Raw genomic sequence first — 21,254 nt, 5'->3', positions numbered from 1 at the left:
TCACCGCCATACTGGCATATCACCCGGCGTGAGGGTATGGGGTGCCATTGGTTACACGTCTCGGTTACCTCTTGTTAGCATTGACGACACTTTGAACAGTGGACGTTACATTTCAGATGTGTTACCGCCCCGTGGCTCTACCCCTTAATTCGATACCTGCGAAACCCTACATTTCAGCAGGGTTATGCACGACCGTATGTTGCAGGTCCTGTACGGGCCTTTCTGGATACAGAAAATGTTCGACTGCTGCCCTGGCCAGCACATTCTCCAGGTTTCTCACCAATTGAAATCGTCTGGTCAATGGTGGCCGAGCAACTGGCTCGTCACAATACGCCAGTCAGTACTCTGTGGTATCGTGTTGAAGTTGCATGGGCAGCTGTACCTCTACACGCCATCCAAGCTCTGACTCAAAGCCCTGGCGTATTAAGGCCGTTATTACGGCCAGAGGTGGTTGTTCTGGGTACTGATTTCTCAGGATCTATGCACCCAAATTGCGTGAAAATGTAATCACATGTCAGTTCTAGTATAATATATTTGTCCAATGAATACCCGTTTATCATCTGCATTTCTTCTTGGTGTAGCAATTTTAATGGCCAGTAGTGTACATTTTACTTGGATGTTAACGACGGATACAGGCAGCAGACGGCCTTCTCCTGCAGTTGAGGAGCATCGGACATAATGAGCCATTAGGCATGAAATCGCTCCTGGCAATCTTGGGAAGTAAGATTTTCGTATCATTGTCGGATTACCTTGAGGTGGAAGTGGAGCTCTGGCAGTACCTAGTTAGAAGTGAGACGAGACCTCAGTGGAACTTACTTTCACTAAGTTATTGTTTATACACTGATGAAAAAAATCGCTACATCAAGAAAGAGTTGTGTATCATAAATGTAATTTGGTGGGCGTACTTCTACACCTGAAAGATGATGTTTATTCAGATTTCATGCCAATCGCATAAGAGTGGCAGTACTAGCGCCACTATGAAGATGGGAATCAGGCTTGCTTTAAATACTCTCTGTAACGATTGTGAGCGTTAGGTACCTTTGAGGTGGACGAGGTGAGCTGAGGTTAGTCAAGAATGCCTTTAAGGTGACGACACCTCACTGAGTTTGAACGGGAACGTGCCTTCGTGCTACACATACAGGACTTACATCTGGAGTTGTGGTCTGGCTGCGATTTCGTGTGACAGCGGGAGCACTCTTGTGGTCATCCCACGCACCCTGACTGCAAGTTTGTACGTCAGTCTGGTGAGTCGCCATGTTTTACATCTACATCTACATCCATACACCGTAAGCCACCTGACGGTGTGTGGCGGAGGGTACCCTGAGTACCTCTATCGGTTCTCCATTCTAATCCAGTCTCGTATTGTTCGTGGAAAGAAACATTGTCGGTATGCCTCTGTGTGGGCTCCAATCTCTCTGATTTTATCCTCTTCGCGATATATACATAGGAGGGAGCAATATACTTCTTGACTCCTCGGTGAAGGTATGTTCTCGAAACTTCAACAAAAGCCCGTACCGAGCTACTGAGCGTCTCTCCTGCAGAGTCTTCCACTGGAGTTTATCTATCATCTCCGTAACGCTTTCGCGATTACTAAATGATACTGTAACGAAGCGCGCTGCTCTCCGTTGGATCTTGTCTCTCTCTTCTATCAATCCTACCTGGCACGGATCCCACAACGTTGAGCAGTATTCAAGCAGTAGCAAACAAGTGTACTGTAACCTACTTCCCTTGTTTTCGGACTGCATTTCCTTAGGATTCTTCCAATGAATCTCAGTCTGGCTTGTGCCTTACCGATGATTAATTTTATATGGTCATTCCATTTTAAATCACTCCTAATACATAGTCCCAGATAATTTATGGAATTAACTGCTTCCAGTTGCTGACCTGCTATATTGTAGCTAAATGATAAAGGATCTTTCTTTCTATGTATTCGCAGCACATTACACTTGTCTACATTGAGATTCAATTGCCATTCCCTGCACCATGCGTCAATTCGTTGCAGATCCTCCTGCATTTCAGTACAATTTTCCATTGTTACAACCTCTCGATATGCTACAGCATCATCCGCAAAAAGCCTCAGTGAACTTCCGATGTTATCCACCAGGTCATTTATATATATTGTGAATAGCAACGGTCCTACGACACTCCCCTGCAGCACATCTGAAATCATTCTCCATTCAGAATCACATGCTGCGTTCTGTTATATAAAAACTCTTCAGTCCAATCACACAATTGGTCTGATAGTCCATATGCTCTTATTTGTTCATTAAACGACTGTGGGGAACTGTATCAAACGCCTTGCGGGCGTCAAGAAACACGGTACCTAATGGGAACTCGTGTCTATGGCCCTCTGAGTCTCGTGGACGAATAGCGCGAGCTGGGTTTTACACGACCGTCTTTTTCGAAACCCATGCTGATTGCTACAGAGTAGGTTTCTACTCCCCAGAAAAGTCATTATACTCGAACATAACACGTGTTCCAAAATTCTACAACTGATCGGCGTTAGAGATATAGGTCTATAGTTCTGCACATTTGTTCGACGTCCCTTCTTGAAAACGGGAATGACCTGTGCCCTTTTCCAATCCTTTGGAACGCTACGCTCTTCTAGAGACTACGGTACACCGCTGCAAGAAGGGGGGAAAGTTCCTTCACGTACTCTGTGTAAAATCGAACTGATATCCCATCAGGACCAGCGGCCTTTCCTCTTTTGAGCGATTTTAACTGTTTTTCTATCCCTCTCTCATATATTTCGATATCTACCATTTTCTCACCAGTGCGACAATCTAGAGAAGGAACTACAGTGCAGTCTTCCTCTGTGAAACAGCTTTGGAAAAAGACATTCAGTATTTCGGCCTTTACACTGTCATCCTCTGTTTCAGTACCATTTTGGCCACAGGGTGTCTGGACGTTTTGTTTTGACCCACCTACCACTTTGACATAAGACCAAAATTTCTTAGGATTTTCTGCCGAGTCAGTACATAGAACTTTACTTTCGAATTCGTTAAACTCCTCTCGCATAGGCGTCCTCACACTACATTTCGCTTCATGTAATTTTGTTTGTCTGCAAGGATTTGGCTATGTTTATGTTTGGTGTGAAGATCCTTTTGCTTCCGTAGCAGTTTTCTAACTCGGTTGTTGTACCACGATGGCTCTTTTCCATCTCTTACGATCTTGCTTGACACATACTCATCTAGTGCATATTGTACGATGTTTTTGAACTTTGTCCACTGATACTCAACACTATCTGTACTTGAGATAAAACTTTTGTGTTAAGCTGTCAAGTACTCTGAAATCTGCTTTTTGTCACTTTTGCTAAACAGAAAAATCTTCCTACCTTTTTTAGTATTTCTATTTACGGCTGAAATCACCGATTCTGTAACCGCTTAATGATCGCAGATTCCCTGTTCTGCGTTAACTGATTCAAATAGTTTGGGTCTGTTTGTCACCAGAAGATCTAGTATGTTATCGCCACGAGTTCTCGGTTTAGCTGCTCAAGGTAGTTTTCACATAATGCACTTACAGAAATGTCACTGGATTCTTTGTCCCTGCCACCCGTTATAAACGTTTGAGTCTCCCAGTCTATACCTGGTAGATTGAAATCTCCACCCAAAACTATAACATGGTCGGGAAATCTACTCGTAATACTTTCCAAATTTTCCTTCGGGTGTTCCGCCACAACAGCTGCTGAGCCAGGGGGCCTGTAGAGACATCCAATTACCATGTTTGAGCCTGCTTTACGTCTACATCTACATGATTACTCTGCAATTCACTTTTAAGTGCTTGGCTGAGGGTTCATCGAACCACAATCATACTATCTCTCTACCATTCCACTCCCGAACAGCGCGCGGGAAAAACGAACACCTAAACCTTTCTGTTCGAGCTCTGATTTCTCTTATTTTATTTTGATGATAATTCCTACCTATGTAGGTTGGGCTCAACAAAATATTTTCGCATTCGGAAGAGAAAGTTGGTGACTGAAATTTCGTAAATAGATCTCCCCGCGACGAAAAACGTCTTTGCTTTAATGACTTCCATCCCAACTCGCGTATCATATCTGTCACACTCTCTCCCCTATTACGTAATAATACAAAACGAGCTGCTCTTTTTTGCACCCTTTCGATGTCCTCCGTCAATCCCACCTGTTAAGGATCCCACACCGCGCAGCAATATTCTAACATAGGACGAACGAGTGTAGTGCAAGCTGTCTCTTTAGTGGACTTGTTGCATCTTCTAAGTGTCCTGCCAATGAAACGCAACCTTTGGTTCGCCTTCCCCACAATATTATCTATGTGGTCTTTCCAACTGAAGTTGTTCGTAATTTTAACACCCAGGTACTTAGTTGAATTGACAGCCTTGAGAATTGTACTATTTATCGAGTAATCGAATTCCAACGGGTTTCTTTTGGAACTCATGTGGATCACCACACACTTTTCGTTATTTAGCGTCAACTGCCACCTGCCACACCATACAGCAATCTTTTCTAAATCGCTTAGCAACTGATACTGGTCTTCGGATGACCTTGCTAGATGGTAAATTACAGTATCATCTGCGAACAACCTAAGAGAACTGCTCAGATTGTCACCCAGGTCATTTATATAGATCAGGAACAACAGAGGTCCCAGGACGCTTCCCTGGGGAACACCTGACATCACTTCAGTTTTACTCGATGATTTGCCGTCTATTACTACGAACTGCGACCTTCCTGACCGGAAATCACAAATCCAGTCGCACAACTGAGACGATACCCCATAGGCCCGCAGCTTGATTAGAAGTCGCTTGTGAGGAACGGTGTCAAAAGCTTTCCGGAAATCTAGAAATACGGAATCAACTTGAGATCCCCTGTCGATAGCGGCCATTACTTCGTGCGAATAAAGAGCTAGCTGCGTTGCACAAGAACGATGTTTTCTGAAACCATGCTGATTACGTATCAATAGATCGTTCCCTTCGAGGTGATTCATAATGTTTGAATACAGTATATGCTCCAAAACCCTACTGCAAACCGACGTCAATGATATAGGTCTGTAGTTCGATGGATTACTCCTACTACCCTTCTTAAACACAGGTGTGACCTGCGCAATTTTCCAATACGCAGGTACAGATCTATCGGTGAGCGAGCGGTTGTATATGAGTGCTAAGTCGGGAGCTATTGTATCAGCGTAACCTGAAAGGAACCTAATCGGTATACAATCTGTACCTGGAGGCTTGCCCGTATCAAGCGATTTGAGTTGCTTCGCAACCCCTAAGATATCTACTTCTAAGGAACTCATGCTAGCAGCTGTTCGTGTTTCAAATTCTGGAATATTCCATTCGTCTTCCATGGTGAAGGAATATCGGAAAACTGCGTTCAATAACTCCGGTTTAGCGGCACAGTCGTCGGTAACAGTACCATCGGCACTGCGCAGCGAAGGTATTGGCTGCGTCTTGCTGCTTGTGTACTTTACATACGACCAGAATTTCTTCGGATTTTCTACCAAATTTCGAGACAGTGTTTCGTTTTGGAACCTATTAAAGGCATCTCGCATTGAAGTCCGTGCCGAATTTCGCGCGTCTGTAAATTTACATGTACATATAAGCGTGACCTTCACCCAAATTATTTCACATTTCGGATCTCCGTCAATTTCTTTCGATACTATTACACTTTTTATCGCTATAAACAGGGCATTGTGACCGTTTATTAATGAGAGTAGTTCTGGTGCCTTTCTATAGACGCTCCTGCAGTTTACTATTACCACATTAATATTGTCATTCCCTGTTGCGTTTTGCCTACTGCATCCTTATCGCGTCTCAGGAGGCGTCTTGTCGGGCCTAGTGAGGGAATTCTCTAACCTAAAAAACCCACATGTGCACTCCACACGTACTCTGCTACCCTTGTAGCCTCTTCTTGCGTGTAGTGCACGTCTGACCTATTCAGGGGGACCCTACATTTCTCCACCCGATAGCGGAGGTCGAGAAATTAGCACCCCAGATCTCCGCAGAATCGTCTGAGTCTCTGGTTTAAGCCTTCCACTCGGCTCCAAACCAGAGGACTGCAATCGGTTCTGGGAACGAACTACAAATAGTTAGCTCAGATTCCACCCCGCTAGCGAGGCTTTCCGCCTTCACCAACTCCGCCAACCACCTGTATGAACTGAGGTTGAGCGCTTAATCCAGAGGGCAGGAGTCACTGGTGCCGACATAAGCAACAGTTTCCTGTCGGATGCACCCAGTGCTCTCTATCGCCGCCGGCAGGGCCTCCTCCACATCTCGGATGAGACTCTCCGGCAAGCAGACAGAGTGAACACTGGCCTTCTTCCCCGACCTTTTCGCTATTTCCCTAAAGGGCTCCATCACCCGCCTAACGTTGGAGCTACCAATCACTAATAAACTCCTCCCCCCGGTCGCCTGCTCGGACCTTGCTGAAGGAGCCGCCACATGTCCACTCACAGGCAGATGCCACACGGCCAGCCTCCACATTGACCCTCCGCCTCGTGGCGGGGTGATAATTTATCTTCGATAATTTCTGTGTTGTGTATTATAGAACTAGACACAAACTAGTTCAGGATACGTATTCAGGAGGCTGTCTCTTCAGCTCTCCATCCACTCATCAGTTCAGAATGAATTACTGTAATTGTTAAAAGTGAATGCTGTGCTGGATTCTAAAACTAGGCACAGGTGTCTGTGACAGTCTAGTCAGTCTGAATAGGCATCACCTTAAATGACAGTTGGAAATTAACCCTGTCCTGCCCAGACGATAAAAATCTGTACCAAAATATTTAATATTTGGGGGGAGGGGGGGGGGGAATATTACCACTAAAAGCGAAGTGGTGCATTGTACCACTTTTTTATTTATGTAGAAAAAAATAAGTGGAACTTCTGACTCCCGGCAGGGTTAATTGTCGTATCTGATAGGGTTATTTCCTTATTGCATCAGTAATATCAGTTATATTACCTAAAACCATATTAAACCAGATTATGAACATTAAAACACTCGCGCTAATGTCATTTCACATCAGAATGACAAGTAAACTCTTATGACGAAACGAAGAACACAGCCGTGCGAGTCTGTCGTTTTTTTCTGTTCTCGGTAAGCAGAGATATTGAATTATCACAGACAAAGAGTTTTCAGCGCTACTGTAAATATACGCAGACGTCCCGACTAAATGACAGTACGGAAGACAAGTCCATGCACTTTTATGACCCTAGAAAGTCGACGCGACTTGGTGGGGTAGGAAAGGTTCAAAATGGCTCTGACCACTATGCGACTTAACTTCTAAGGTCATCAGTCGCCTACAACTTAGAACTAATTAAACCATGTAACCTAAGGACATGACACACATCCATGCCCGAGGCAGGATTCGAACCTGCGACCGTTGCGGTCGCTCAGCTCCAGACTGTAGCGCCCAGAACCGCACGGCCACTCCGGCCGGCCGGTAGGAAAGAGTTAATCGCACCGCAGTTCTTCCTGACCTGCAGCTCAGAGTGCTTCAGAAAAAATGCTTCTAGCATTTTTTTTATTTTCCTTTGAATTTCCGTCACCTGCGCATATAATGAAAAATGGAATCAAAATTTGGTGCGGAAGATGTCAGGTAAATACCAGGTGTCTCTCATCTATGTAAATATGTTGGATGGCATTTGTTCACAGTTCTTCATGTCGCGCAACTCACAGTGCTTCAGAAAAATTCCTTCTAGCAGTTCTGCCATTCTTCTTTGAATTTTCGTCACCTGCTCATACAAAGAACAATGATCTGACGAAGCAAATTTCAGGTAACTAACAGATTCTTCTCTTCCATGTAAGCATTATGGACGGCATTTCTTCAGAGCACATTCTGGCGACTGAATGTGGTAAGTGATAAAGAACACACGTAGGAACCATCCTTTCCAATATTTTCAGCTGCGTTCCGATATAATTCTCGTGAATCCAACACTATCAACATTCAAAGGTCCAGCGCACGCACTCTATCGATATGTTATAGACTGCTTCTGACTAAACGCTGTTTAGCTACAGCTTCACGGATCAATAACTGGTTCTGATGTAACGTAATATAGGTTCAGCTACAACATAAAATTGCTTCAAACACACTGTTTCGTTTAATACGAAACGTTTTACGTAGAAATGGTGTTTCACATGCAATGTCTCTGGCTGGGAACCAGCACCCGCCAAGCAGGCAGGCTCTGGTCACTGGATGCACACCGCCTGGTTCTCCGTACTGAGGAAAGTGGCGTGTCGCTGTTAGCTAAGAACTAATTCGACGCATTAAGAGAGGATTTGGAAGGAGGTCCGAGAATACTTTGATCCATTTAGCTCTTCACACTAATGTGTCATTAGCGTCTGGACTCGTGTATAAACACAAACTGAAACTTCAGAGAGTAACGCTAATGTAGCGACTGATGAGACACTCCAGCTCAGCGTCACGTTAGTGCTGCTACCAGCTGTTGCATTCTGTGCACGAAGCAGAGCCTCGTCCGTAAATGCTCTTTTGTCGTGAAGCGCGACTGCGTTTATCGGAGGAACTTGAATTCGCAAGAGAATCGTCGTTTGAGTTGTAATAATACTCGTCACTCACATGAAGAGCCTCTATACGTTATGACAAAATGAGTGCGTTGCGCAATTACTGCAACACAAGTTACTGTACCGAACTTTCTCCACCAAAAAACTTAGCCTCTGTTTTAGGCGCTCAGTCCGGAACCGCGCGACTGCTACGGTCGCAGGTTCGAATCCTGCCTCGGGCATGGATGTGTGTGATGTCCTTAGGTTAGTTAGGTTTAAGTAGTTCTAAGTTGTAGGGGACTGATGACCACAGATGTTAAGTCCCATAGTGCTCAGAGCCATTTGAACCATTTTAATTTAGCCTCTGATAAGTTTGTAAACAACATACAACCAAGTTTAGTAGAAGTAGTAACTAACGAAAGACCTACGGTTACTTAATCCTAGCAATACCAACGCATTTTCCATAACATGCATTACCAACGGGGGGCTGAGGGAGGGCGTTACTTCACGCCCACTTAAAAAATTAAAAATCTAAATTCGATAGTTGTTGTTGACTTATATTAACAATATACTTTTTAAAGTGGTGCTTAGTACAGGTGGGGTCCACAACCTGAAATTATCTTTTAGCACACTCTTAGCAATATCGGCACACTTGAGCCAGAGAAGAGGGGGGATGTGCGGTGTTACTTAGTGATCAGCACAAAATAATTTAAAATGCAAATTTTGTTAAGTGTTGTCCACTTTTACTCAAAACATACTATTTAGATAGATTCTGATAATTATCGTCTTGAACCCGAAACTATTCAATGCCATTCATTGCGCAGAGCATCATCTAAATCTACATCGACATACATACTCCGAAATCCACTGTATGGTGCGTGGTGGAGGGTACTCCCTGCCCCTACTACGCATTTCCTTTTCTGTTCCATTCCAGAAACATAGTGAGAGAAAAAGACTGTCCATATGCCTCCGTATGAGCCCCGATTTCTCTTATGTCCTCGGCCCTTATGACAAATGTACACTACTGGCCATTAAAATTGCTACACCAAGAAAAAATGCAGATGATAAACGGGTATTCATTGGACAAATATATTATACTAGAAAAGACATGTGATTACATTTTCACGCAATTTGGGTGCATGGATCCTGAGAAATCAGTACCCAGAACAACCACCTCTGGCCGTAATAACGGCCTTGATACGCCTGGGCATTGAGTCGAACAGAGCTTGGATGGCGTGTACAGGTACAGCTGCCCATGCAGCTTCAACACGATACCACAGTTCATCAAGAGTAGTGACTGGCGTATTGTGACGAACTAGTTGCTCGGCCACCATTGACCAGACGGTTTCAATTGGTGTGATATCTGGAGAATGTGCTGGCCAGGGCAGCAGTCGAACATTTTCTGTATCCAGAAAGGCCCATACAGGACCTGCAACATGCGGTCGTGCATTATCGTGCCGAAATGTAGGGTTTCGCAGGGATCGAATGAAGGGTAGAGCCACGGGTCGTAACACATCTGAAATGTAACGTCCACTGTTCAAAGTGCCGTCAATTCGAACAAGAGGTGACCGAGACGTGTAACCAATGGCACCCCATACCATCAAGCCGGGTGGTACGCCAGTATGGCGATAATGAATACACGCTTCCAATGTGCGTTCACCGCGTTGTCGCCAAACACGGATGCGACCATCATGATGCTGTAAACAGAACCTGCATTCATCCGAAAAAATGACGTTTTGCCATTCGTGCACCCAGGTTCGTCCTTCAGTACACCATCGCAGGCGCTCCTGTGTGTGATGCAGCGAAGGGTAACTACAGCCGAGGTCTCCGAGCTGATAGTCCATGCTGCTCCAAACGTCGTCGAATTGTTCGTGCAGATGGTTGTTGTCTTGCAAACGTCTCGATCTACTGACTCAGAGATCGAGACGTGGCTGCACGATCCGTTACAGCCATGCGGATAAGATGCCTGTCATCTCGACTGCTAGTGATACGAAGCCGTTGGGATCCAGCACGGCGTTCCGTATTACTCTCCTGAACCCACCGATTCCATATTCTGCTAACAGTCATTGGATCTCGACCAACGCGAGCAGCAATGTCGCGATACGATTAACCACAATCGCGACAGGCCACAAACCGACCTTTATCAAAGTCGGAAACGTGATGGTACGCATTTCTCCTCCTTACCCGAGGCACCACAAGAACGTTTCACCAGGAAACGCCGGTCAACTGATGTTTGTGTATGAGAAATCGGTTGGAAACTTTCCTCATGTCAGCACGTTGTAGGTGTCGCCACCGGCGCCAACCTTGTGTGAATTCCCTTAAAAGCTAATCATTTGCATATCACAGCATCTTCTTCCTGTCGGATAAATTTCGCGTCTGCAGCACGTCATCTTCGTGGTGTAGCAATTTTAATGGCCAGTAGTGTTCATTGGAGGCAGGAGAATCGTTCTGCAGTCGGCTTCAGACGCCCAGTCTCTAAATTTCCACAATAGTAACTTGCGAAAACAGATTTGTCTTCTTCCCAGGTATTCGCATTCGAGCTCACTTAACATCTCCGTAGCGTACTGATCAAACGTATGAGTACCAAATCTAGTAGCCAGCCTCTGAATTGCTTCAGAGTCTTCCTTCAGTCCGACCTGGTGCGGGTCCCAAACACTCGAACAATACTCAAGAACAGATCGCACCAGCCTCCTGTACGTGGTCTCCTTTAGAGGTGAACCACACAGTCCTAAAATTTTCGCCTTCCGTACCACAATCCTCACATGCTCGTTCCATTTCATATCGCTTTGCAACGCTAAGCGCAGATATATGAACGACTTGACTGTGTCAAGCAGGACACTTCTAATGCTCTATCCGAACACTCTGCGTTTGTTTTTCCTACTCACCCGCATTAAGTTACATTTTTTCCACATTTAGAGCTAGCTGGCATTCATCACACCAACTGGAAATTTTGTGTAAGTCGTCTTGTACCCTCCTACAGTCATTCAACTTCGTTACCTCACTGTACATCACAACATCATCAGAAAGCAACCGCATATGGCTGCCCGCCCTGTCCGCCAGATCATTTATGCATACAGAGAATAGCAGCGGTCCTCTCACACTTCCCTAGGGCACTCCTGACGGTCTTCTACTAAGAGTTAAATTGTTGTGTTAAGCTTAACTGAGAACTGTGAATCATTTATGGAATCTTCTACTAAGAGTTAAATTGTTCTGTTAAGCTTAACTGAGAACTGTGAATCATTTATGGAATCTGGTGGAAAAGTTAATTAAAGAAAGAATAAATATTTTTAATTAAAAAAGAATAAATACCTTTTTTTAAATTTTAAAATATAACGTGATGGACTAGATCATAGTATTTTTAAAAGGTGGGTGTAAAGATCGCCCCCCTCCCTCCCCCATCTTGGTACTGCAAGGGTTCATGCAGGATGATGTAAGATCACACACTGCCTATGTGTCAGTGAGGCTTTTACGAGCACAGTTGCCGTGGTAAATAAAAAAAAGAAATAAAAAGAAAAAAGAACCACAGGCGAGCGAGCGCTCGGGGCACGCTAACTGGGAGGCGTGAGTTCGCAGCCCCTGCTCGGGCCCTTCACTCGCCGCGTATTGATCCGGGGCACGGGCCGGTAGGCACGGTCGGCAAAACGCAAAGTGATCCTCCAAAAACGAGTCCTGTGTATAGCTGCCCCGAAACCGCGTACTTCACTACAGCCGACTTGCCGCAGCTGTCTGCTGAGGGACAAATTGTACGCGTTTTGTCCGTCTCTTTCTTAACGTACTGAAACACCTGCGAGAGTAATAACGAAAATTATTCGTTTATGGTCCATTCACATAGTTAATTCTTTCTAAGAATATACTTTACTACCTCTATTTTGTTATACGCTGGTGAGCCAAAGCATTATGTCCACTAGCTTAAAGGCGGATGCATAATTTTTTTTTCCTTGCACCAGATAGTTCTAGCACATGGTAGCAATAGTAACTCCAAATTTTAGAGCGTAATTCGTCCTACAAATGATGTAAAATCGATCTTGTTTCAACCACTTCGCAGTGTCACGCCCCCTTTTTCTACACGACGATGTTTTATAATTTCATCGCATCAGAGAAGACATCTGTAACCACCATACAGTTGATTGCGGAGTATCTATGTAGTAGTAAATGATGCTCTGCGCAATGAATGTCATTGAATAGTTTCGGGTTCAAGCCCTTAATTACTCATCAGAATCTATCTAAAGAGTATGTTGTGAGTAAAAGTTGACAACAGTTAACGAAATTTGCATTTTAAGTTATTTTGTGCTGATCACTAAGTAACACCCAGCTCCAGCCCCCGACCCCCCCCCCCCACCCTTTCTTCTGTGAATCCATTTACGGTGCGATTAATTACGATGTATTAAAGAAACGAATACATGGTAGAACACAAAAGCGCAACGGAAGTTTTAGTAGCCTCATTTAGAAGAGACGCCCAAAGACAAAATTTCGCTCATCCACTATTGCTAAAATTTCCTCATGTGATGTTTGATTCGAGTTCAGTTATGGTAACACTGAAAGAAACAGGAACGTTATGAGACTAGAATTTGATGAAATTCGCTTCAACAAAAAACTCCTTAAGAAAGTTGGAGATGAGCGTATTTCTAGGTCTGAAATGTCAGAGACGGATATTGCCAAAAGGGCACACCAGAAAGATTAGACTTGAAGAAAAGACCTACATGAAGATCAGAAAGACTATGTAAACCTATGCCGAACATTATGGTACTATTTTCTGGTATAAATCATAGTAAAATCTTTTTCTGCATTTCCCGCAACTTTCACTTTTCATTGTGTAAGGAACATTTTCTGCAAAATCATTGAAGATAAACAGGTGAAGCTTCCCATGGACTTTGTACATACTATAGTACACTACTGGCCATTAAAATTGCTACACCAAGAAGAAATGCAGATGATAAACGGGTATTCATTGGACAAATTATTATACTATAACTTACATGTGATTACATTTTCACGCAATTTGGTTGCATAGATCCTGAGAAATCAGTACCCAGAACAACCACCTCTGGCCGTAAATCGGTTGGAAACTTTCCTCATGTCAGCACGTTGTAGGTGTCGCCACCGGCGCCAACCTTGTGTGAATGCTCTGAAAAGCTAATCATTTGCATATCACAGCATCTTCTTCCTGTCGGTTAAATTTCGCTTCTGTAGCACGTCATCTTCGTGGTGTAGCAATTTTATGGCCACTAGTGTATTTTATCTGGGGCTGTTTGTTATTTAGTTAAGAGGAAGAATCTTTGTTTAACTTGTTTCATTCTGTTGTAAATTATATTTGTTATTGGTGACCAGTGGATGGCCGGTTTCGTAAAAGATTTTGTAAAACTGTTTTTGGGGATATGTGTAATAAATTCATGTGAACAAGCCTGTTTTTGGCTTTTCTTGTGATCGTCCTTTGCGAATGGTCTGAGGATTGTAAATTTTTAAGTCCCAACCATAACGTTATTCTTACTTGATCACTGTTCCTTTTCAGTTGCAGGATCTTTACTGGTCTGGTCTGGTCTTCAGTCCTGAGACTGGTTTGATGCAGCTCTCCATGCTACTCTATCATGTGCAAGCTTCTTCATCTCCCAGTACCTACTGCAACCTACATCCTTCTGAATCTGCTTAGTGTATTCATCTCTTGGTCTCCCCCTACGATTTTTACCCTCCACGCTGCCCTCCAATACTAAATTGGTGAGCCGGCCGAAGTGGCCGTGCAGTTAAAGGCGCTGCAGTCTGGAACCGCAAGACCGCTACGGTCGCAGGTTCGAATCCTGCCTCCGGCATGGATGTTTGTGATGTCCTTAGGTTAGTTAGGTTTAACTAGTTCTAAGTTCTAGGGGACTAATAACCTCAGAAGTTGAGTCCCATAGTGCTCAGAGCCATTTGAACCATTCAAGCCAACTAAATTGGCGATCCCTTGATGCCTCAGAACATGTCCTACCAATCGATCCCTTCTTCTGGTCAAGTTGTGCCACAAACTTCTCTTCTCCCCAATCCTATTCAATACTTCCTCATTAGTTATGTGATCTACCCATCTAACCTTCAGCATTCTTCTGTAGCACCACATTTCGAAAGCTTCTATTCTCTTCTTGTCCAAACTATTTACCGCCCATGTTTCACTTCCATACATGGCTACACTCCATACAAATACTTTCAGAAATGACTTCCTGACACTTAAATCTATACTCGATGTTAGGATCTTTACAACATGTGAAATACAAAATGTGAAGGAAGAAAATGCTAAATATCTTACTGCAAGTAGCTGTCCCATAGATAAAGGCAATCGAACAACCTCACTCTTCAGGAAGGGTACACCTGCACTGACCAGCCAGCACATTATGACCACCGAGCTTACAGCCGATATTTCAACCTTTGGCATTGATAACAGCGGTGGCACGTCGTGGCATAGAAGCAATAAGGCCTTGGGGGAGTTGGCATCACATCTGCACGCAGAAGTCTCCTAACTGTCATAAATTCCGAGGAGGGGGGCGGTGAGCTCTACTGCCACGTTCAGTCACATCCAGTTGTGTTCTATCAGGTTCAGATTTGGCGAGCTGGGGTGCCGGCACATCAACTGGAACTCGCCACTGTGTTCCTCGAACCACTCCGTCATACTCCTGACCTTCTACATCTACATCTACATCTACATGGATACACTGCAAATCACATTTAAGTACCTCGCAGAGCGTTCATCCAGCCACCTTCACCATTATTATTCCAATCTCGTATAGCGCGCGTGAAGAATGAACACCTATATCTTTCCGTAAGAGCTATGATTTCCCTTATTTTATGGTAGTGATCGTTCCTCCCTATGTAGGTCGGTGCCAACAAAATATTTTCGCATTCAGAGGAGAATGTTGGCGATTTAAATTTCGTGAGAAGATTCCGTCACAACGAAAAATATCTTTCTTTTAATGATGTACAGCCCAAATCCTGTATCATTTCTGTAGCACTCTCTCCGGTACTTCGCGATAATACGAAACCTTAAGAAAAACTTCAGCAAGGAAGTATTCTATCTCCTGCACTTTTTAATGTAGTGATGGAGGGAATGAATAGGGCAGTTAAAGATATAGTAAAATAAAAAGAGAAAAATATCATTTTTGCAGATGATATGGTAATGTAGGGTGATAAAGAGGTAGATGTACAGTTACAGCTTGATGTGTGGAAGGAAATAATGAAAAGGTATGGATTAAAAATAAATAAATATAAGTAATGGTATTTGGAAGAGAGAAAGGGATCAACGGAAATATTACCTTGAATGGAGAACCCCTCAAAGTGGTAGAAAGTTTCACTTATTTAGGGAGTGAAATATCTAGGGATGGAAGAATAACTAACGAAATTAATAGAAGGTTACAGAAGGGAGGCAATTTCTACCAAACAATAAAACACCTCATTTGGAATAAGGAAGTTTCAGAAAAAGCAAAACTCCTTATGTATAAGAATTGTTACTTCCCTATTGTCACCTATGGTGGGGAAACATGGACAATGACAGAAAGGACTGGAGCAGATTGCAAGGGGGGGAAATGAAATTTCTCTGAGCAGTTAAGGGAAAAACAAGAACGCACAGAGTAAGGAATGTAGAGATTAGAAAGAACCTTAAACAAGAAAGCATGAGAGAAGGAATTGAAAAAAAAAGAGATTAAGATGGTATGGGAATGTTAAGAGGATGCATGGGCAGAGACTCCCCAAAATTTTGGAAGAACTAAAGATGGGTGGGAAAGGACCTAGAGGGCGCCCAAGAACACGATGAAAAATGGGAGTGAGAATATCTGCAGAGAGGAGAGGTGTGACCTGGCATCAAGTGGAGGAAGAAAAGTGGTGGGAGGACCGAGACAAATGGAGAGGACTCGTCAGCACCCAGACCCGGCAGTATCTGGAGCGGGATTCGGATATAGATAGGCAAAACCTTGTGACACGGTGCATCATCTTGCTGAAAAATGCCACTGTCGTCGGGAAACATGGTCCCCATGATGGGGTGTACGTGGTCTGCAACCAGTGTACGCTACTGCTTGGCCGTCATGGTGCCTTGCACTATCTCCACTGGACCCATTGAGCCGCCGCCAGTTCGTCTCCGTCCCACAGTACAGGTGTCAGGTGCCCCTGAAATACGACGGATTCGCATCCTCCCGTCGGCATGATGAAGAAGGTATCGGAATTATGAGACCATGCAACGCTCTGCCACTGCGCCAACGTCGAGTGCCGATGGTGATGTGCTCATTTCAGTCGTACTTGCCGACATCGAGGTGTTAACATTGGCACACGTTCGTCGGCTGTGAAGGTTCATCGTTAGGACTGTTCGGTGCACTGTGTGTTCAGACACACCTGTACTCCAACCAGCATTAAAGTCTAATGTTAGTTCCGCCACAGTCTGCGGCTTGTACTGTTTCGCCCGTCTGCCCAGCATACGAGTCTGACGTCCGTAATGAGGGGTGACCGCCCAAGTCCACGATGTCTGGACGTGGTTTCAGCTTGTTTTCGCCACGTGTCAAAGGCACTCACCACAGCAGTCTTAGAACACCCGATAAGTAGTGCATTTTTCGAAATGCTCCTACCGAGCCTCCGGGCCATCACAATCTGCCCACGGTCAAACTCAGATGGATTGCACGCTTTCCCCATTCTAGAGACAACAGGTCGCTCACTGATACCACACTCCTGGAAATTGAAATAAGAACACCGTGAATTCATTGTCCCAGGAAGGGGAAACTTTATTGACGCATTCCTGGGGTCAGATACATCACATGATCACACTGACAGAACCACAGGCACATAGACACAGGCAACAGAGCATGCACAATGTCGGCACTAGTACAGTGTATATCCACCTTTCGCAGCAATGCAGGCTGCTATTCTCCCATGGAGACGATCGTAGAGATGCTGGATTAGTCCTGTGGAACGGCTTGCCATGCCATTTCCACCTGGCGCCTCAGTTGGACCAGCGTTCGTGCTGGACGTGCAGACCGCGTGAGACGACGCTTCATCCAGTCCCAAACATGCTCAATGGGGGACAGATCCGGAGATCTTGCTGGCCAGGGTAGTTGACTTACACCTTCTAGAGCACGTTGGGTGGCACGGGATACATGCGGACGTGCATTGTCCTGTTGGAACAGCAAGTTCCCTTGCCGGTCTAGGAATGGTAGAACGATGGGTTCGATGACAGTTTGGATGTACCGTGCACTATTCAGTGTCCCCTCGACGATCACCAGTGGTGTACGGCCAGTGTAGGAGATCGCTCCCCACACCATGATGCCGGGTGTTGGCCCTGTGTGCCTCGGTCGTATGCAGTCCTGATTGTGGCGCTCACCTGCACGGCGCCAAACACGCATACGACCATCATTGGCACCAAGGCAGAAGCGACTCTCATCGCTGAAGACGACACGTCTCCATTCGTCCCTCCATTCACGCCTGTCGCGACACCACTGGAGGCGGGCTGCACGATGTTGGGGCGTGAGCGGACGACGGCCTAACGGTGTGCGGGACCGTAGCCCAGCTTCATGGAGACGGTTGCGAATGGTCCTCGCCGAGCAACAGTGTCCCTAATTTGCTGGGAAGTGGCGGTGCGGTCCCCTACGGCACTGCGTAGGATCCTACGGTCTTGGCGTGCATCCGTGCGTCGCTGCGGTCCGGTCCCAGGTCGACGGGCACGTGCACCTTCCGCCGACCACTGGCGACAACATCGATGTACTGTGGAGACCTCACGCCCCACGTGTTGAGCAATTCGGCGGTATGTCCATCCGTCCTCCCGAATGCCCACTATACGCCCTCGCTCAAAGTCCGTCAACTGCACATACGATTCACGTCCACGCTGTCGCGGCATGCTACCAGTGTTAAAGACTGCGATGGAGCTCCGTATGCCACGGCAAACTGGCTGACACTGACGGCGGCGGTGCTCAAATGTTGCGCAGATAGCGCCATTCGACGGCCAACACCGCGGTTCCTGGTGTGTCCACTGTGCCGTGCGTGTGATCACTGCTTGTACAGCCCTCTCGCAGTGTCCGGAGCAAGTATGATGGGTCTGACACACCAGTGTCAATGTGTTCTTTTTTCCAGTTCCAGGAGTGTATATCCACCGTGTGTGTGTCTGACTAGCAATCATTCCTCACCCGGTGACGCTGCTATCGCCTGGACGAGTTTATATCGATAGTAGGTCGGTGGTCATAATACAGGGTTATTACAAATGATTGAAGCGATTTCACAGCTCTACAATAACTTTATTATTTGAGATATTTTCACAATGCTTTGCACACACATACAAAAACTCAAAAAGTTTTTTTAGGCATTCACAAATGTTCGATATGTGCCCCTTTAGTGATTCGGCAGACATCAAGCCGATAATCAAGTTCCTCCCACACTCGGCGCAGCATGTCCCCATCAATGAGTTCGAAAGCATCGTTGATGCGAGCTCGCAGTTCTGGCACGTTTCTTGGTAGAGGAGGTTTAAACACTGAATCTTTCACCTAACCCCACAGAAAGAAATCGCATGGGGTTAAGTCGGGAGAGCGTGGAGGCCATGACATGAATTGCTGATCGTGATCTCCACCACGACCGATCCATCGGCTTTCCAATCTCCTGTTTAAGAAATGCCGAACATCATGATGGAAGTGCGGTGGAGCACCATCCTGTTGAAAGATGAAGTCCGCGCTGTCGGTCTCCAGTTGTGGCATGAGCCAATTTTCCAGCATGTCCAGACACACGTGTCCTGTAATGTTTTTTTGCAGAAGAAAAAGGGGCCGTAAACTTTAAACTGTGAGATTGCACAAAACACGTTAACTTTTGGTGAATTGCGAATTTGCTGCACGAATGCGTGAGGATTCTCTACCGCCCAGATTAGCACATTGTGTCTGTTCACTTTACCATTAAGAAAAAATGTTGCTTCATCACTGAAAACAAGTTTCGCACTGAACGCATCCTCTTCCATGAGCTGTTGCAACCGCGCCGAAAATTCAAAGCGTTTGGCTTTGTCATCGGGTGTCAGGGCTTGTAGCAATTGTAAACGGTAAGGCTTCTGCTTTAGCCTTTTCCGTAAGATTTTCCAAACCGTCGGCTGTGGTACGTTTAGCTCCCTGCTTGCTTTATTCGTCGACTTCCGCGGGCTACGCGTGAAACTTGCCCGCACGCGTTCAACCGTTTCTTCGCTCACTGCAGGCTGACCCGTTGATTTCCCCTTACAGAGGCATCCAGAAGCTTTAAACTGCGCATACCATCGCCGAATGGAGTTAGCGGTTGGTGGATCTTTGTTGAACTTCGTCCTGAAGTGTCGTTGCACTGTTATGACTAACTAATGTGAGAGCATTTCAAGCACGACATACGCTTTCTCGGCTCCTGTCGCCATTTTGTCTCACTGCGCTCTCGAGCGCTCTGCCGGCAGAAACCTGAAGTGCGGCTTCAGCCGAACAAAACTTTATGAGTTTTCTACGTATCTGTAGTGTGTCGTGACCATATGTCAATGAATGGAGCTACAGTGAATTTATGAAATCGCTTCAATCATTTGTAATAGCCCTGTATTGTGGCTTATCAGTGTACACCGAATATTATAGAATATTCTTCTGTTAAATTAATAAAGTGAGAGAACCTATTACAAAATCTGAAGGCTAGTTAAAAATAAAGTTTGGTTCGAGTGGTACGCGAAGCAGTAACACATAATCTGTTACAATACCAATATGCGTCTCTGCTCATTACACAACAGTGACCATAAAAGATTTGTGACCATACTTCATATCTTACCAGCATTAGTCGTACACTTATTTCTGACACTTAGCTGACACTTATTTCTAACAAATGAAGTGTAACGACGCGTATGGCTCAATGATTTTTGTTTGAAATACGACCATGTGCAGACTTCGTCACCTACGTCGTTTACAAAACACTTCAAAAAATTATTTACATTCTTTTAAAGTTCTCTATAAAAGCTTCTTGAACGAAACTGTAATTAAAACACCTTCAGTTGAGTAGTTCGTGCATAATTACGTCACTCAGTCCAACTGGTTTGCGCAAACTTTTGAAATTTAGAAGTCGTTTGTTTCTTCTAGGAAATTATATTCTTACGAGTTATCTTATTTTTCCCATATTAAAATCAGACTGTACAACCTTTAAGATTCAAAGATCGAAATCAAACTCTTCTGAAAATTAATATCTAGGAAAAATTCAGTAATAATTCTTCCTCGATATAACTCTTCATAAATAATTATCGAACACGTATTTCAAATTTAGAGCATACACTGTTTTATTGTCTTCGTATACGCTACATACAGATATGAACATCAGACTCGACAAAACAGAACTAAACTAAATACAACATGAACTAAACATTCTGTAACGTCATTACAATGGAAAATTACAAATTTTTTATTTATTTGAATGTTGGAGTTTCGACGCAACAACCCGGTCACAGGATCTTCTGCTGCTCTTTGGCCGTTGACCCGCGACGTCTAGTGGCCAGCAATTTTCTTTCTGGTTTCGGCAGTGAAGATGCTGTTTCCGCGAGTTGCTCTGCTCTCTCCAAACATGAAACATACAAAACAAAAATACAAACTTTAATTATTTTACAAACATAACAAAATATTACAAATACATAAAGAAAACACTAAATTAAACTTATATTTACCTGCAAACTGAGCTGATCCTTGTGGATGGGTGACGCTTTAATTTCGCGTCCTATTACACTGACTGTACCAAGAACAATGCGTTTTTGACGGTTCCTCAGTGTGCTGTTGCCTTAGAACGGCATACTTTTACAATACACATGTTACAATAATTCTTTAACCACCAG

Source organism: Schistocerca cancellata, chromosome 9 (genome assembly GCF_023864275.1).
Source record: "Schistocerca cancellata isolate TAMUIC-IGC-003103 chromosome 9, iqSchCanc2.1, whole genome shotgun sequence".
NCBI lineage: Eukaryota > Metazoa > Arthropoda > Insecta > Orthoptera > Acrididae > Schistocerca > Schistocerca cancellata.
Note: the sequence above shows the minus strand (reverse complement) of the source record.